General features: G+C 37.7%; 1 protein-coding gene and 1 long non-coding RNA gene across 3 annotated transcripts in view; one reads left to right on the top strand and one right to left on the bottom strand.

The window, feature by feature from the left end:
- The window catches only part of LOC105195667 (basic-leucine zipper transcription factor A), a 101,589-nt gene that overhangs the window by 19,621 nt on the left and 66,728 nt on the right, over window positions 1-15,240 (top strand). The gene's annotated exons all lie outside the window — the stretch shown is intronic.
- Window positions 1,538-5,604, bottom strand: LOC113003581. Of its 2 annotated transcripts, none has more exons than XR_005574589.1 (4): window positions 5,590-5,604; window positions 2,985-3,455; window positions 2,836-2,903; window positions 1,538-2,190 (listed from the first exon to the last, which is right to left on the bottom strand). It is a non-coding gene; the product is annotated as an uncharacterized LOC113003581 (long non-coding RNA). The 2 variants fall into 2 exon arrangements; XR_003268568.2 differs by lacking the exon at window positions 5,590-5,604 and adding an exon at window positions 5,460-5,474.

The raw sequence follows: 15,240 nt of genomic DNA, 5'->3' as shown, positions 1-15,240 counted from the left end.
CGCCGGCAGATCCTGGAGAACTCGATTATATGCCTTTCGATGTTATAACGAGAAATTCACGCGCTCTCTCTCTCTCCCTCTCTCTCTCTCTCTCTCTCTCTCTCTCTCTCTCTCTCTCTCTCTCTCTCGTATACATTAAATCGATCGTGTTATTACTGTTGAATTAATTTGACGGCGACGGAAACGCGTACGTTACTGAATTTATTCAAGATCGGAATTGATCGCATGCCATGACCGACCCCGAATCATTGGAGGAGTAGAGCGTACTCGAAAGCATTCGCTCCGGTTGACTCTACCCGCGCGAGCGGCACAAGGTAGCACGCGTTGCCGATCCCGGAAAAAGCCTCATCCGTTTATACGTTCTACAAAGCGCGCAACAAAAGTCAGAGCCGATGTCGCACGAGCGTGCCCGACAACGCTCGAAGTTGCGGCGAGATGGAGAGGAAGACAATACAACGGGGCGCAGAAACGGAGAGACAGAGAGAGGAGGATCGAGCGAACGAGCGGTGAGGTAGAATGTAGCTGTGGAAGAGTGACGGAAGGGTCAGGAAAGGGGTTGGTGGGGTACGGGCGGAGGGAGGACGACGACGAGAAGGGAAGAGCGCGTTCGACGCGCGCGATGGATGCAGCGGAATAAAAATCTCGGATATTTTCGACCGCGCTCGGTAACCGTGAGATGTAAAATTTATACAAAAATATAAACGCGCGACGAATATTAGCCGGCGTTATGTATATTAACCGAGAGAGCCGTTCGCGATAAATTTTCCGACTTTGTTGGGACGTTGACTGGCGTTACATCCGCGCGACCGCAGCGCCATAATAATAATAATAATAAAAAAAGACTGTAATGTTAATTGTAGCGATGGGCCGCGGATAGTTATTTGCAATTCCGGCGACGTAAAATGAGAAAATATGCACCAAAATAGCATTCGCAATACTGGATAAAAACGGATATCGGGACAAATAGATATTTAAGAGAATCCGATCAATTCACGAAGGCAGGGTCGACCGTGAGTTCGCGGTGACCCCGGCGCCCGTCGAGTCGCCAAGAGCCTCGTCATTAACCGACAACATCGATTTTATTATTAATTTATGAGTAATATAGCAAATAAACCTAAAATTAAATTCTGCCCAATATAAAATCCACCGATTTTTCGCTTAAGTTAGAAAATTATGTTTAGGGCTCTCAGTCCCACTAAAACTACATTGGATCATAACGTCAGATGTGCAGAATAGCCATATGGAATATTTTTTTCTGCGCCGCGTGCGTAGAAATAAATTAGTTTTTGCGCATGTCACAACTCCATATTCAATGGGATAGATTTATGGAACGTGGACTAATGGATGGTTGTAAACATTGATTAACTATCATAAAAGGTCATAATCCAACATGGCCGCGGATAAAGGACCGAGAGTGCCTTAATGTAAATTTCACAAACTTTAGATCTAGATTTAGTTTCGACATTGATATCGTTAAGTATAGACTTATAACTTAATCACAATGGGATAAGCAGGAGCTTTATTATCACATCAAAGATATATTGCACGCTACTATTTATTTATTGTGATGCACGTGATTAAAAAATAGATTGTCGCAATTATAAATTAGCATTGCGGAAGCAGAAGCCACCTAAAAAGATAAATTAACCAAACTTTGAAATATTAAGTATATTATCTATTCTACTTTGTACTATGTTGCATGTTATCCTTTTACAAGTTCATAGAAATCATCTGTTAATGAAAATAATTATACAAGCTAACATGAAATAAATTTTTTAGGACAGTAAACGTTTTCCATTACCTTTCAGACAAAATACATAAATTCAGACGTATACATACACATACAATAAAGAAGCTAAATAAGAACCAAAAGTAATGTTATAAAAAAGATGTTGAATAATTTATCTTGACGTGTGACAGAATAGACAATGTTGTATTTACACAGGCAGAATGGATATAATATAAACAAAGTACTAATATTCCCTAAAAATATCTTTCTTTTTTACAATGTTTTTTTATTAACGCAGTTTTGCAGCAAATTTAACACAATAAATGCACTGCTCTCCCAGAAATATTTCTCATTGGACTATCCTGAAGGTTCCTTGTGTATTTCTAAGTTGCTGCATATGTCATGTCATTTGTTTTGCGAATTAATGCTTTCACTATCCTCTGCTTGCGAACTGAAAATATCTGTAAGGATAACAATAATGAAAGCTTTTTATATTCCTTTACATGGAAAGATTATAGAAAAGTAGTGCCAAAAATATCTTAAATTGTTAACAGTGCTATCTTTCTCTAACATTGACATTTTTTCTTATTTTTGATAGTTAATCAAGAACTTGAGTGGCACACATGTTTTACATACTTATAAAAATATTTATAAGAAAGAAAATAATATATCAAAGCTGTTTTTAATAACATGAACTGTAATAAAAGTACCATCTGTATGTAATACATAAATACATCTTTTTTTTCATATATATATATATATATATATATATATATATATATGAGATATCTTTGCTGCTACAAAAGATCTATATTTTTTTTTTTTTTTTATTCTTATACCATAATTATACCATATTTCTTCCATTATAAAAGAAAACATAGAATGTATTAAATTTTAAGTGTTGCATCTTTGCATGATTTATAAAACACTTTACAAAATTCAAAGTTTTATGCCGGAACAAAAAAACAAAAACATTTACATAGATAACACGTACACCACTAGACTAATACGTAACGTACAATTAATGTTCATCAACTGCTTTGACAAAACAATAGAGAGACAGATAAAAAATATTTGATAAATATTAATAAATAGTAATAACTTACACTGTTTGTCACGATGGACTCTCCGACACCTCTCGCAGTCACGGTATCTCCTGGATACATCCTTCTATCTATAATAAAACGTGCAAAACTATATATAGTGTTGCCCTGTAACGTGTGATTCGTTGTAACGTTTAGGAAATCAGACATACGTGTCAGCCATACCGCAACGTGATCCTTCCTTAGGTCAGCCAAGTTCCCATAAGTCTCACGTCGTTGCTAATTGTTCTCGCGCCGACGTTATTTCGGATTGATAAAGCAGCGCAATTTGTGGCCGTACGTACCCCGTCGAGGCTGCCGCATGGCGTCGCGACGCGTTGCCATTTTCATTAACGCGTTATACGCCGCCTGCCGCCTGCCGTCGCCGCCGCCACCGCCGCCGTACGCCGTCGCCGTCGCCGCCACGAGAGACGGGCATTCGGTACGCCACGAATGTGACAGCCGGACCCGAACGCTTCGGTTAAGGTCGAGCGGATTCGGTCCCCCTCGGATTTAAATATCGGCCGGAAATAGGACCTCCGTTCATCTCGCGCAGCATCGTAGAGAGCGGGTAGTAGGGGCTGCCGGAGGAGGTCCTCTCGGTCCTTTCTCAAGCAGGATTGCGTTGCAGACTGGCAGAATTACTATAACAAAGCGGCATTTCTGTATTAAATAGATTAATCCTGTATTAGACTTGCTCTCGCAATTTCAATTTGTTTTTCGAGACTGAGAAAATGTGACTGACATTATTCTATCAAAGAGATACAAACTGCTAAATCATCTTTTATACGTAAATTATATAGTGTTTGATTAATCCAGAATTTCTCATTATTGATTTTTCAAAAACTATTAATCTTTTAATAATTTTTTAAAAATTAATTTTATTGGTTTTTTGTTTTATTTTAACGGTTCCCAAAAAAACTTTAAGAGATCAATAGTTTTCAAGAGAGCAATTAAAATTAAAAAAAATGTTTCGAAGAAAATAAGTTTTAGATGCGCAAACAGAAAATGAGATCATATTATTTATCTAATTTAAAAAAAGATTTGAATAAATTCTTAATTTGTGAATCATGTAAAGTGTTGGAAATGACGAACTTATGACAACTTTTCTTTAACACATTTTTAATTATTCAGAAAATATCTCATACATGAGTCATTTGATTCAGAAATATTCTATATAGTAATCGTGGGAAATATGAAGCAAATGGAATATCAACCACAATATGTAAAATTGCGGTAAAAATGTGAAAGCAGTGACAATTTAATATAAAATATGAAGGCAATTGAAACATAAAAAATGGTTTTGTGTTTGATCTTTTTTTTATAATTGGCAGCGCTTGTCTATCGAAATTTGCGCAAATACAAATTTTGTCGAAAGCAGTTCTATATAATAGCATTGTTCTAATAAAAATCTAGAAGCAAAGTATAATTAATAACAGCATCTGTTAATGGTAGCAATCCTGGAGGAGGACAATAAAATCAATTGGAAACGAGAAAACGTGAAAGAAAATTGAAGAAAGGATATACTGGCAGTCCCTCGAGCTTTCGATATATTTTGCTAAACTTTAAATTAAAAATCTATTAAAATAAAAATAGAAATGAAAAGATTGTAAAATAAAAATAAAGAATAATTTGTTTTGAGGAAGAAGAATATCAGTAGTATTTGACGAATAATCGCGATATAATACAAATAATAACGACTTTTTACTCGAACTTTAAAATTAAAAATACTTGTGGGTATTCCCAGCAATAACGTAACCAAAGGAAACCTGTTAATGGTAATATATTCACAGAAAAAAAAACAGAAGATAGATAAAATAATGTGAACACCTCAGAAATTTATTTTATTAAGAAGTTGGCTCATCACACGTTTTTCCTCAATTTCCACAAATTTTATCTTTGTTTACATTAAGGTCTTACAATACTATAAATAATTACCAATGTAATATTATGTCATTTTTCTTAGAATGTCTTTTAAAAAATATTGGAGGTTGTGAGACATTGGAGAAAAAACTTGGTTTTTTTTTCTACTCTGCCTTTTAAAATTGCTCACAATGACTCATACGATGATAATGATATTTAAAACAATTTCTGAGATGTTGAAATTTTGAAGAACAGAGTAGTTTTAAAATGATTTAAAACAATTTTTTTTCTTCAATATCTAATCAATTGAAAGATGTTTTGCTAAAAATATAGTACAACATTCCATTGGTGACTATTCAAGTATTGTATGACTTCATTTCATATAATCATAAAAGCTATATTAAATACTAGATTCTCATATTAATAAAAAAGTAGCATATATCATAGGTATTTACATTATTTTGCTTATCCCGTTGTATGTGTGTATACATATACAGAGAAAAAAATTCCTAAAAATAATTTTTTCCTCAATGTATATATGTATATATAAGATTCAAAAAATTGATCAACATTTCTCAACAAACATTATTTCATAGAGATTTTCGTATAGTTACAAGATTAAGTTTTATTAGTTTCTACGTAGATCCGTTGCGTGAACGACTTATCGGGTTTACTCCTCGTTGATGAAATTGGATGAGTCACGAATACCGGAAGAAATGTCACGGATAGACGAATAAATGCTAGCATATTTTGGAAGTACTAATTACGACACATTACACGCGTACTTGTAATAAGTGCATCTCATAAGTATTTGGACACTGAAGTAGTTGAGGGTACAGAGCGGCGATCGCTAGAAACCGTGCGAGCATGACTGTACAGGTTCCTCAGGTATGTACGAGCCAGGTGGAAACGTACTTGCGAAGGTAAACGGGATCTCTTCACGCTCGACCTCGTCCCAACTTCGATTCGCGACCAACGATCGACCAATGATCGACGAGAGTCCACCCGCGAATTATCGCGTGTACGCGCGTACGTAAGGCCGCGCGGATTTATTCGCGACACTATTGTTGTGGCACCACGATTACGTCGGAAATCTATTGCAAGACGAGTTGCACTGCGAGATGCACGCGCTCTGCGGTTAATCCTGGACTACTACACGAGATGTTTACGAAGTCCATTCCGACGGCCTTCATTTGCAAATTCTTTGACTAATTTAGAACCGACTTATTCTTTTGTGTAAATCAGGAGAAGTATCAATAATTTTGATAATAAAATGTCAGCAAACTGCGATGCGAATAAAAATTTTATTTTTTTTATTTAATTTTAAACGGGAATTACGTGCTTTCAAAACTATATAAACGGTAGGGTCATTGTTGCTCTCAAAATGTACAAACAAGAACAATAATATAATTAACATTTTCACGTAAAAAATGAAATCTGCATCAAATTTAAAAAAATATCAAATAATTTATAATTTATACTTTTGAAATCTTGTTATCTTAATATTTTTCTTAAACAGTTATTTGGTAATTATTCTGACGCAGACTCTACATATAATTAACAATGGTAATATAAAGAAACTGAAACATTCAAGAGAAATTTTGATCTATCGCTTGAAATGTTCGCAAATACGTTGTATTTGGAAAAAGTCTTTGCCTTTACAATCGTTTACGAGTAGCAATGAATCCTGCATAAAGATTTCCCCCATAAGTTTAGCTATTAGGTCCTTCGATACAAATACTCGCGATACGAATCTTCGAAAGCGAGTTAACGGCAGGCGTTATTAGCGCGACAAGGTGAAACCCAGGGGCAGAAATGTCTATTGATTTTTCGAAGAAAACTCGGCATCCCTTCTCTTGGATCCGCCGCCGCTAACCTACATTCGAGTTATAACGGCGGTACGAAGTCTGATAAAACGCGTCCGATAATGAGACTCACGGCGTACCGTGCCGATAACGACTCGTTACTTTTTTTTCCACGAAAAATAGTCTTGCCGATTTTTCTAATCTAAGTTTTCTTTTCTGCCCGCTTCCTCCCCCCTCTTCTCCCCTTTGCAGAAAAAATTCTTCGTCGCCAAACGAGCCTAGCTCTTTCAATATCCGCGCCGAATTACGTTCGAATTTTGGGGGTTTCGTCGGGTAACGTGGCACCCTTTAAACGCGTTCCCGTTTTCGGGGATGAACACGCCAGGATACCGAGCAACGGAGATGGCGACTCGGTCGCAACCCCCCATTCGCACTCGCGCCGAGGGGGATCGATCCGCGTTCACTCTGCGCACCTACCCCTGCGGCAAAACCCAAATCCGAACCCCGCTCGAAGAGCAGGAGCAACGCCGAGGCTAAAATTGTCCGCGTTTTTAGCTGGGATGAATTTTCGATACCACGCCGATTAATCGTTGTAAATCTATGTAATTCTCTCGCGCTCTTCGTTAAAATAAGAATTGAAACTGATACGAATCGACATAATTTCGATGAAGTCGATCCCAGCATTCGATGCGGGAAAATGGTCTCTTTATTCCTAACAATGGACACGCGACGATCATACCAGTTCTGATCTCTGCCTTCGTAAAAGAAGGATAAGTACACCGAAACTAATAAATTACACTGTACTACAATTTTCGTTCATTAGGGCAAAATTATCCCCGCTGGTGCAATCTAACTTCACCTTACGATATTGCAAGAGCGCTATTAGTAAAACGACATTACTCTCTCTTGGGGCTATAGTCATCAAAAGAAAGTAATGATAGAACGGACTGTGGCGACTATAGCGTAATTATATAATATGACCAAGTATCGCGCGTATAAGCTGGTCCAGGCGCGAACATCAAAGGCGTCGATCGTAACGGATAGATTTATCGATGAGAAAAAAATTCATTTCTCATATCGATTAAATTGGATTAGTCGCTCTCGGATGAAATTCAGTATGAGAAAAGTCGCCGGAGATATTTTAGCTGACTTCGGACACATGCGATGTGTGTATTATAAATTTTTCTGCGCGGATAAATCGCGAGTTCCGGCGCACACGCGCACACTCCGGCGGTCATCTCGCGGGGAGTGCATCTGGTGGTCCACCTCAAGTTCGAATATTCGAGGTGGAAAATTTACAATCGAGTTCACGGAGAGTTGAAGACACGCAGAAGGCCACGGTTCCGTAAGGGCGTACGATCGATACGGAAAAGTTCCTCGAAATCCTGAGTAAAGCTTCGTTCGCCTCGTGCTATTTCGCGTAATCGCGATTGTCCGATTGGGCCGAGTTTATTCCCGTCCCGTGTGTAATTTCTGATGATCGTCCGGGACGAAAATCATCTCGAGCCCCGTGGCTTCGTGAAAAACGGGGTCCAAATTCGATAGGCGAAAATTAATGTAACGACACAGCGCATAATTTTTAATTTTTGTTCAATTCTTCGTGTCTTAACCGTCGGCGATGTTTGTCGTTCTTGGAAGCTTTAGGGTTAATTTTCCTAGATAAGATGAGAAACCTTTCAAATTACGGAGCGCTAAAGGGAACGTGGGCTCGAAAGGTGTCCGTCACGGTCATCTCCAACGAGAAAGATAAGGGCGTACGCCCCCTTGTAACTTCCGAAGTAAATGAGATTGATCGTAGATGATATGATGATAATTTTTTTTTTTTTAATTGCAATCGATTAATTTTATCATGTTTTTTTATTTATAATATTTTTGTCTGCGAAAAATACTCACGCCAATTTCAACATATCGTTAAATACATGAAAACACAAAATGTCAGAATGATTCAATAATTTTACTAATATAATATAAAATCAAAGAGAATCGAACAAATTACAAAACGCACATTTGTTTATTCAGTAACAGAGGTTTTTCTTACAAAGGAAAAATAAAATTGGAAGTTCGAAAATTCGAAAATTAATATATACCAATATCTATCTTACAAATATTAATACAATTTTCAGAAAATTAAATGTGATATAATGTTCAGTTAAAAACGTAATTTACGAAACAAATTCTATTTATATATATGTAGCGGCAGAAGATTTGATTTTTTTTATCGCGTGCGTGTGTCCTGCGTGAACGAATAATTGGGTTAAAGAATATCGGAACGAACATCCAATTTTGCGTGTTCATTGGACATTCGGTTGTGAGGGATCGCGTAAACGAGAGGACAAGAGAGAACCAACGGGCGAGGTGGTGGTAGGAGGGTGGTAGAAAGTTGTCGATGATCAAATGATTTTCAGGAATCGGGAACGAATCGAGGGGTTTGCGCGCTCGCTTCGTGTGCATTTTCGAAATTCCAGCCGGGGAGAGAGCCATTTTACATACGGAATTAACGTTGCGCACGCGTGGCTATATATGCAATTCGCTGCGTATAACTATTCCAATCCAAACGAATCGAATAGCTCGAAAGTCCATTCATCGCAGCGTTCATCTCGATATGCGCGCTGCTCATGCATCATTGATGCATAAAAATGCACCGGACACGCATTCTCTGCCTTGTGATGTCGGCGCCTCTTTTCATCATGACATATTAACAACGCGAATTCGGTAAATAACGATGGACATCCTACAATTATATGTAAATCCGATCTTTGTGTATTGGCAAATAATAAACGAATGTAGGAGAATAATATAACGCACCCCTGCAAAACAAGTGACATGAGTCAAAAATATAAAATTATTTAGGAGAGAGAAAAAATAGACTGCATATTTTAAAATTAATTATTAATAATTAATTTTATTAAACATAAGTTAAACATAACTTGGAGCTAATCACAAATTAATTCTTTCAAGCTCTCTACAAGTAATGTGGAAGCAATGTATTAATTTCATGGTGTTGTTAGATTTCCACTTTCTAAATCGGAATCAGTGTTATTATTCACTGATTTGCAGTGTTATACTTATAACTGTGAAAATCAGGCAGTTTTAATCTGTCTATTCAATAATTTCGATTAAAGGGGGAAATTCTCACTAATCGGAATGAGTGTATTATCATTAAAAAACAGTGCGTATTTCGCTAATTGAAATAGTTAAAAGGATAGCACTGAAATTAGTAAAATTTCTTTATTTTAATTTGTCTTTTTTTTTTTTTAATTTGAATTTAATTTGATCACGTTTCTTGATGTATTTAGAACTGAATCCCTATATAATTGGAAAAATTTCAACTTGTTTCATGAGTTCACTTAAGTTCGCAGTAGTACGAATTAATACCGCGCATTAATTTTATTATTTGTAAAAGTATAACGAAACAGAAAGGTCAATAATCATTAAACTAACCTAGGTACATATAGCATTTAGAATATAATAAAAAAAATAATAATAACGCGGTTGAAAATAATGATTTGTCCACGGCGAAGATAACTTTTATAAAAATGTGACATAGCTCGTCCTATCTACTCGTTTCTTCAATTATAACGACGCGCATCGTTTGGCTCTTCCACTTTTCAGAGCGCCGAATACTCCGTACCTCAATATCCAATTCCGCTGAGAATTTCTGAGTTATATTTTCACGAAAAGATGAAAAAAACAGGAAGAATAAAGAATGAGAAAAAGATGAATATATTTCAATTAAATCATTTTATATTCTGTTGAAATTTTTTGAAGCTCACCAACATAAAATTACCATTCTATTAATAAAAATAAATAAAGTATGTACAGCGGTAAAATTAGTCATTATAAATTTATTGATTCACTTATGTACTTTAACTTCATGTATTAAAAAATGAATAAAGTGCTTCGCAATTCTTGTTTAAAATATAATAAGGAGTAATAGTAACGCCTGTGTGTGCGCGCGATTTCATCAGATAATCAGATAATTTTATAACTTTTTAAGAAATAAAATTATAATAACAAAAATGCATATTGATATTTATATAACAAACACATTCATAATAAATACAATTATATGTAATTGCATGACGCAAAAGGTATGTTGTCCAACGGTTCGCGTTGCAGAAAATCTTGTGGCTACTGCCGGGTTAACGAGAGAGACCCGTACGGTATGCATCCCGACGTTATATCTTCGCACTTTGCGCCGTGGGCGTTACAGCGTGTCAATACATTTTTCTCGCCGCGTTCCGGTTTGTCCGCATTTCGCGTATAATCAGCGCAGCATCGTGGACCCCGCGCGCCGGTATCGCAGTCCGTTGGCATTACGGTTAGTCGGTATCCGCGTACGTCTGGTCGGTACTGCAGGGCGTCGATAATAGGCCGCTGCCGCCGCTTTTATCCATCGGAATTGCGCCCGTCGATAATTCGTAAGGGACGAAAGGCGGGAAATGGAAGAAGGAAGGATGAAGAAGATAACGGGGTAGAGAGGCCGATAGGAGAGGATCGCGCAGAGGACGCAGGGGATGGTGGAGGATAACGCGAACAGGTCGGGAGGACGAGGGAGGATAGGGTGAGTGGATGTGGGGTAGGGGCAGAACGCACTCTCGTGGAGGAGGAGGAGGAGGAGGAGAAGGAGGACGAGGGAACGAAGTGGCGTGTGGAAGGGTTCGAGTGGCAGAGGTGGGAGGGAAAGCGAGATGAAGGTGGGAGATGAGCGAGACCATAGAGAGATGGAGCGAGTCCGAGAGGGGAGGGGAAGTGGGGTGTGGGTTGGACGATGTCATTTTAGATATTCGATGGAACCTGTGCACTGTGCGAGCACGTTGGTAATACTGCGCACACAGACGGTGCAATAAAGAAGATGATGTCTGGGAGAAGAGTAGGAATTATATGCGGCTGACGCGCGGGAGATTGGTTCTGTGACTTCTAATTCTGATTACGAGAGTAGATTCAGTAGAGGGCAACTTGTTATTTGATATCTGTTACGCTGCATTATGTGCACGCAAAAATGACAATTGTTGGAAACCCCTATTGGAACCCCCGACGTTGCTCAGTCCTAGTCATCCCTTCTCAAAGTTTCCTCCTCTATCTATGTTATGTCAGGAACTGTAATTTAGAAAGAGCCGGAGAATTCCTAACCAAAGTTAGCTAAGCGAGATTCGCTCAAGCTTGTTACGCGACCGCAAAAATCATAGCTTGTCGAAACCTATTAAAGTCAGTCGTACCAAGATTGGTTCTAGTTAAGATTGGTCAGTCTTCATCTAAATAAATTCCTCTTCTATTTACACCAAAGACTACACTTTATGAGCACGAAATCGCTAATTCAGATTGATTGAGTAAACCTGTAGGTAAAACTTATCTTTAAACCATGGGTGCATAATCTCCTACTAAAAACTTTTAACCAATCACGTAGCAGAAAAAATTATTTTGATGAATTTAATACTAATATTAAAAACAAAAAAAAATTTATTGTTTAAGGAAAAGAAAAAAATTTTCAATCTATGGAAAATTCCATAACGGGGTGATAAATATTACAAGGACATTCCTTGTATCCAAGAATAAATAAGAAGAGTAATATTAATTTTGCAGATCCCGAATCGCAGTCGCAATGTAATTACTGCATAATCGTTTGGGATTCCTGCGAATTTTTCTCGATACGCGGTACGCGCTCGCAAGCGCGTATTTGCGCAATGTAACGTATACATTGCGATCGCAATGGAAGAAAGCACTTAACTGATTTATCCTACGCAAACACCGCTTTACCGCATTCACTGCGAACGGGATGAATAGCGCAACGATATATCGTCTAATTGACTTGATGTATATTGTTGTTCGGCAAACGCAAGATCCATCAATCCCGAGTTTTCATACTTCTCTCACGAGCAACGACCAGCAACTTTAGAAAGACAAATATTCCAAGTAGAAGGCAAGCTTATCCCTATCGCGAAAAGAAGAAACGCTTCCATCGAGATGCTGTTATGATATTTACCCTCACAGCTTTGTTTACCCCGCGTTGTTGCATTCTAACGTCGTTGTTGAAAAAAAAAAAAAAAACCCGCGCTCCAAGCGTATACAGATTCCAGAATAAGATTCCGCCAGTTTCGCGAAATTACGTCTTTTTTTAAATAGGCAGATTTCTCAAATCGACGGCTTTCATCAGCGGACCTTCGTCCACCACGTAAGCGCACCATTGCGTCGGTCGGTCACGCGACATGAATTATAGTCCGGTGAGATGTATTAATGATCCTTAGTTATTCGCGCCGTGCGATCGAACTTAAAACCCGGCGGGATGAAATTTACCGTAGGTCATGGTGGGCCTTAACCGCGCGCTTCTTATTAACGATCCTGCTTTAAAGGTCCGCGGGATACGCCTCTTATATGTGTGACAAATTACGCTCACCATAAACTCGGCGCAATAACAATAATGATCGGAGGCAAAGATTGGAGAGAAGTAGAGGTACAGAAAGGGAGAGAATCGTTTATTCGTATCTTGGGACAAGTAATAAGTATCAGTATACACTGAAATTTAATGTGGTATATGAGAGAAAATAATTTATCGTGAATTTATCGGTATATTAATACGTTTATAACTGATTGTTAAATTATAAATTGATTTTTAGAATCAATTTGATTAATTGGAATGTAATGATTTCGTGGCCCGCCGCTCCTATGCTCCATCTTATTTATTCTATACCTTAAAAGTATCTGTTTTTTTATTCTTGTGAAGAAACTAATGTAAAAATTAATATCGTTATTTTCTCGAGAAACACATTTCGTAGATGTTATAAATATTTTCGATTATTCGCAAGTGCACTGAAAAAAAAGATTTTTAAAAATTTATTTCTGGGATATAATTCTATTATGTATTTCATTGAAATAAATCCTTATTGAAATACGGCGAAGCAAAATTTCTTTTATAGCAAATAAATCAATTAATACAAAAAAAAAAGATTTATTTCACAGAAATTTATATTCCGTCATCACAGTGAAACTTTTTTATCACCAATAAATATCGAAGAGAGCGTCACAAGTAACATTGAGCTTGTAATTATTTCGACTGTTTTTCTCGGTGTAAAAACATTTATGTCGTCTTTCCAATCTTTTCGCATAATATAAGAAATTTATCAAATTTTTAGAATAAGTTTGCGATTATATAAACATTCCTGAAATTTATCTACTTTCTTTACCATGTATTCTTCTTTAAATAATTTTCTAAAGTAACATTGAATCGGATGAAAAGAAAAAGAATTTTAATTAATTGCAAAGAAACGTCGATACATCATCGATTTGCTCGCCGAGCGCGTTTCGATCGCGGGTAGGTCGGCGTTCGCAAACATTTCCTGCGACCGCGTTTCCACGTCTGTTTACACGAAGGCGAAATATCCACGGACGTAGAAGAAGAAAAAGAAAAGAGAAATCCCCTCGGCATCTTCTTCTTCTTCTTCTTCTTCAACCTCGGTAACGCCGGAGTGTGCCAAACAATCGGCTGTTCGAAAACAATTTCGCGAGCCGATACATATCTCGGCGCGGCACGATATAGTCGGAGTCTGGTAGGTAGGTAGGAAGAGCCGACAAGACCCTCCGACAAGTACATGAGGGAAAGAGAGAGAGACCCCGGGGATTCCGAAAGCACCTCACCTTACCCCGCCGTCCCATGACGGTCGAGACGGCGATAAAAGCGGAGCGGTGGCGGGCGAATCGCACGCGCTCGTAAATAGAGTCGCGGGTCCATTCATGAGTTCGGCCAGCAGCGGCAGCAGCGTGGCAGAAGTGGCGGTGCGCTCGTGCGTACACGCCGGAAAAGTCTTTTTCTCGGTGTGTTTTACGGGAGGTCAGGGTTACAGAGGCGGAAAGAGGAACGTGGCGAGAGGCGGGGGTGGAAGAGGAGGAAGAGGTGGGGCGAGAGTTTTACGTACTACTATTACTACTACTATGAGGATTCGCTCTCTTTCTCTTTGCCTATTTATCTATCTATTTATCCATTACTGTCTTCTTTCTCTATGATATCAGCATGCCAACCTTGAATAAAAATGAACTCGAAGTAATTGCGCTGGCCATCGCGAATCATTTCCGTGCGAAGGCAAAAATTTATCTCGACTCGGCTAATTAGATCAACCATCGTGGAATTATTTGATTAACATTAGGAAACCGTTGAAAATCGAAGGATTTTTATCAGAACAATGGCTCTGCACAAAACATATAGAATTCAATGAACTTTGTACGTTGCATCGCCCGTTCGAAATAGTTCCGAGATTTTTTGCAGTTTCACTTATGCGTCAGCACGACGATCCACTACTTTAGGCCCACGAGCCTCGAGATTAATTGTTGTCCTGGAAAAACGACACTATACAGCGCATACAATATACCGTATCGATATAAATTAAATAAATTCAACATTAATTAAAATAGTATTTGTTGAAATGTAGCAGAACACAATTTATCGCACAGTAATGAGAGATTCAGTTGTCTCTTCACTTAATTTCGCGAGAAATTTCATCAGTTTCCCATGAAATGATGTTATTTGCGAAAAGTGCAAAGTTCATGAATAAGATAAATGTTAATATTTAATGTCATATTCCCTAATTTAATTTATTGCATTAGTCAATAAAAAAGATGTAATGCTTTTTGATGCTTTTCCCTTAAATTAATAAAATTGAAATAGTAAATTAATAAAAATATTTATAATATCTTTAAGTATATAGAAATGCGCAAAGGTTTTTTGATACCGAATTAAATTAAATTAAATCGAATCGAAACATAACTTTCA

Source organism: Solenopsis invicta, chromosome 4 (assembly GCF_016802725.1).
Source record: "Solenopsis invicta isolate M01_SB chromosome 4, UNIL_Sinv_3.0, whole genome shotgun sequence".
NCBI classification, from domain to species: domain Eukaryota; kingdom Metazoa; phylum Arthropoda; class Insecta; order Hymenoptera; family Formicidae; genus Solenopsis; species Solenopsis invicta.
The sequence above is the reverse complement of the archived record's forward strand: the minus strand, read 5'-3'. Positions and strand labels throughout refer to the sequence as shown.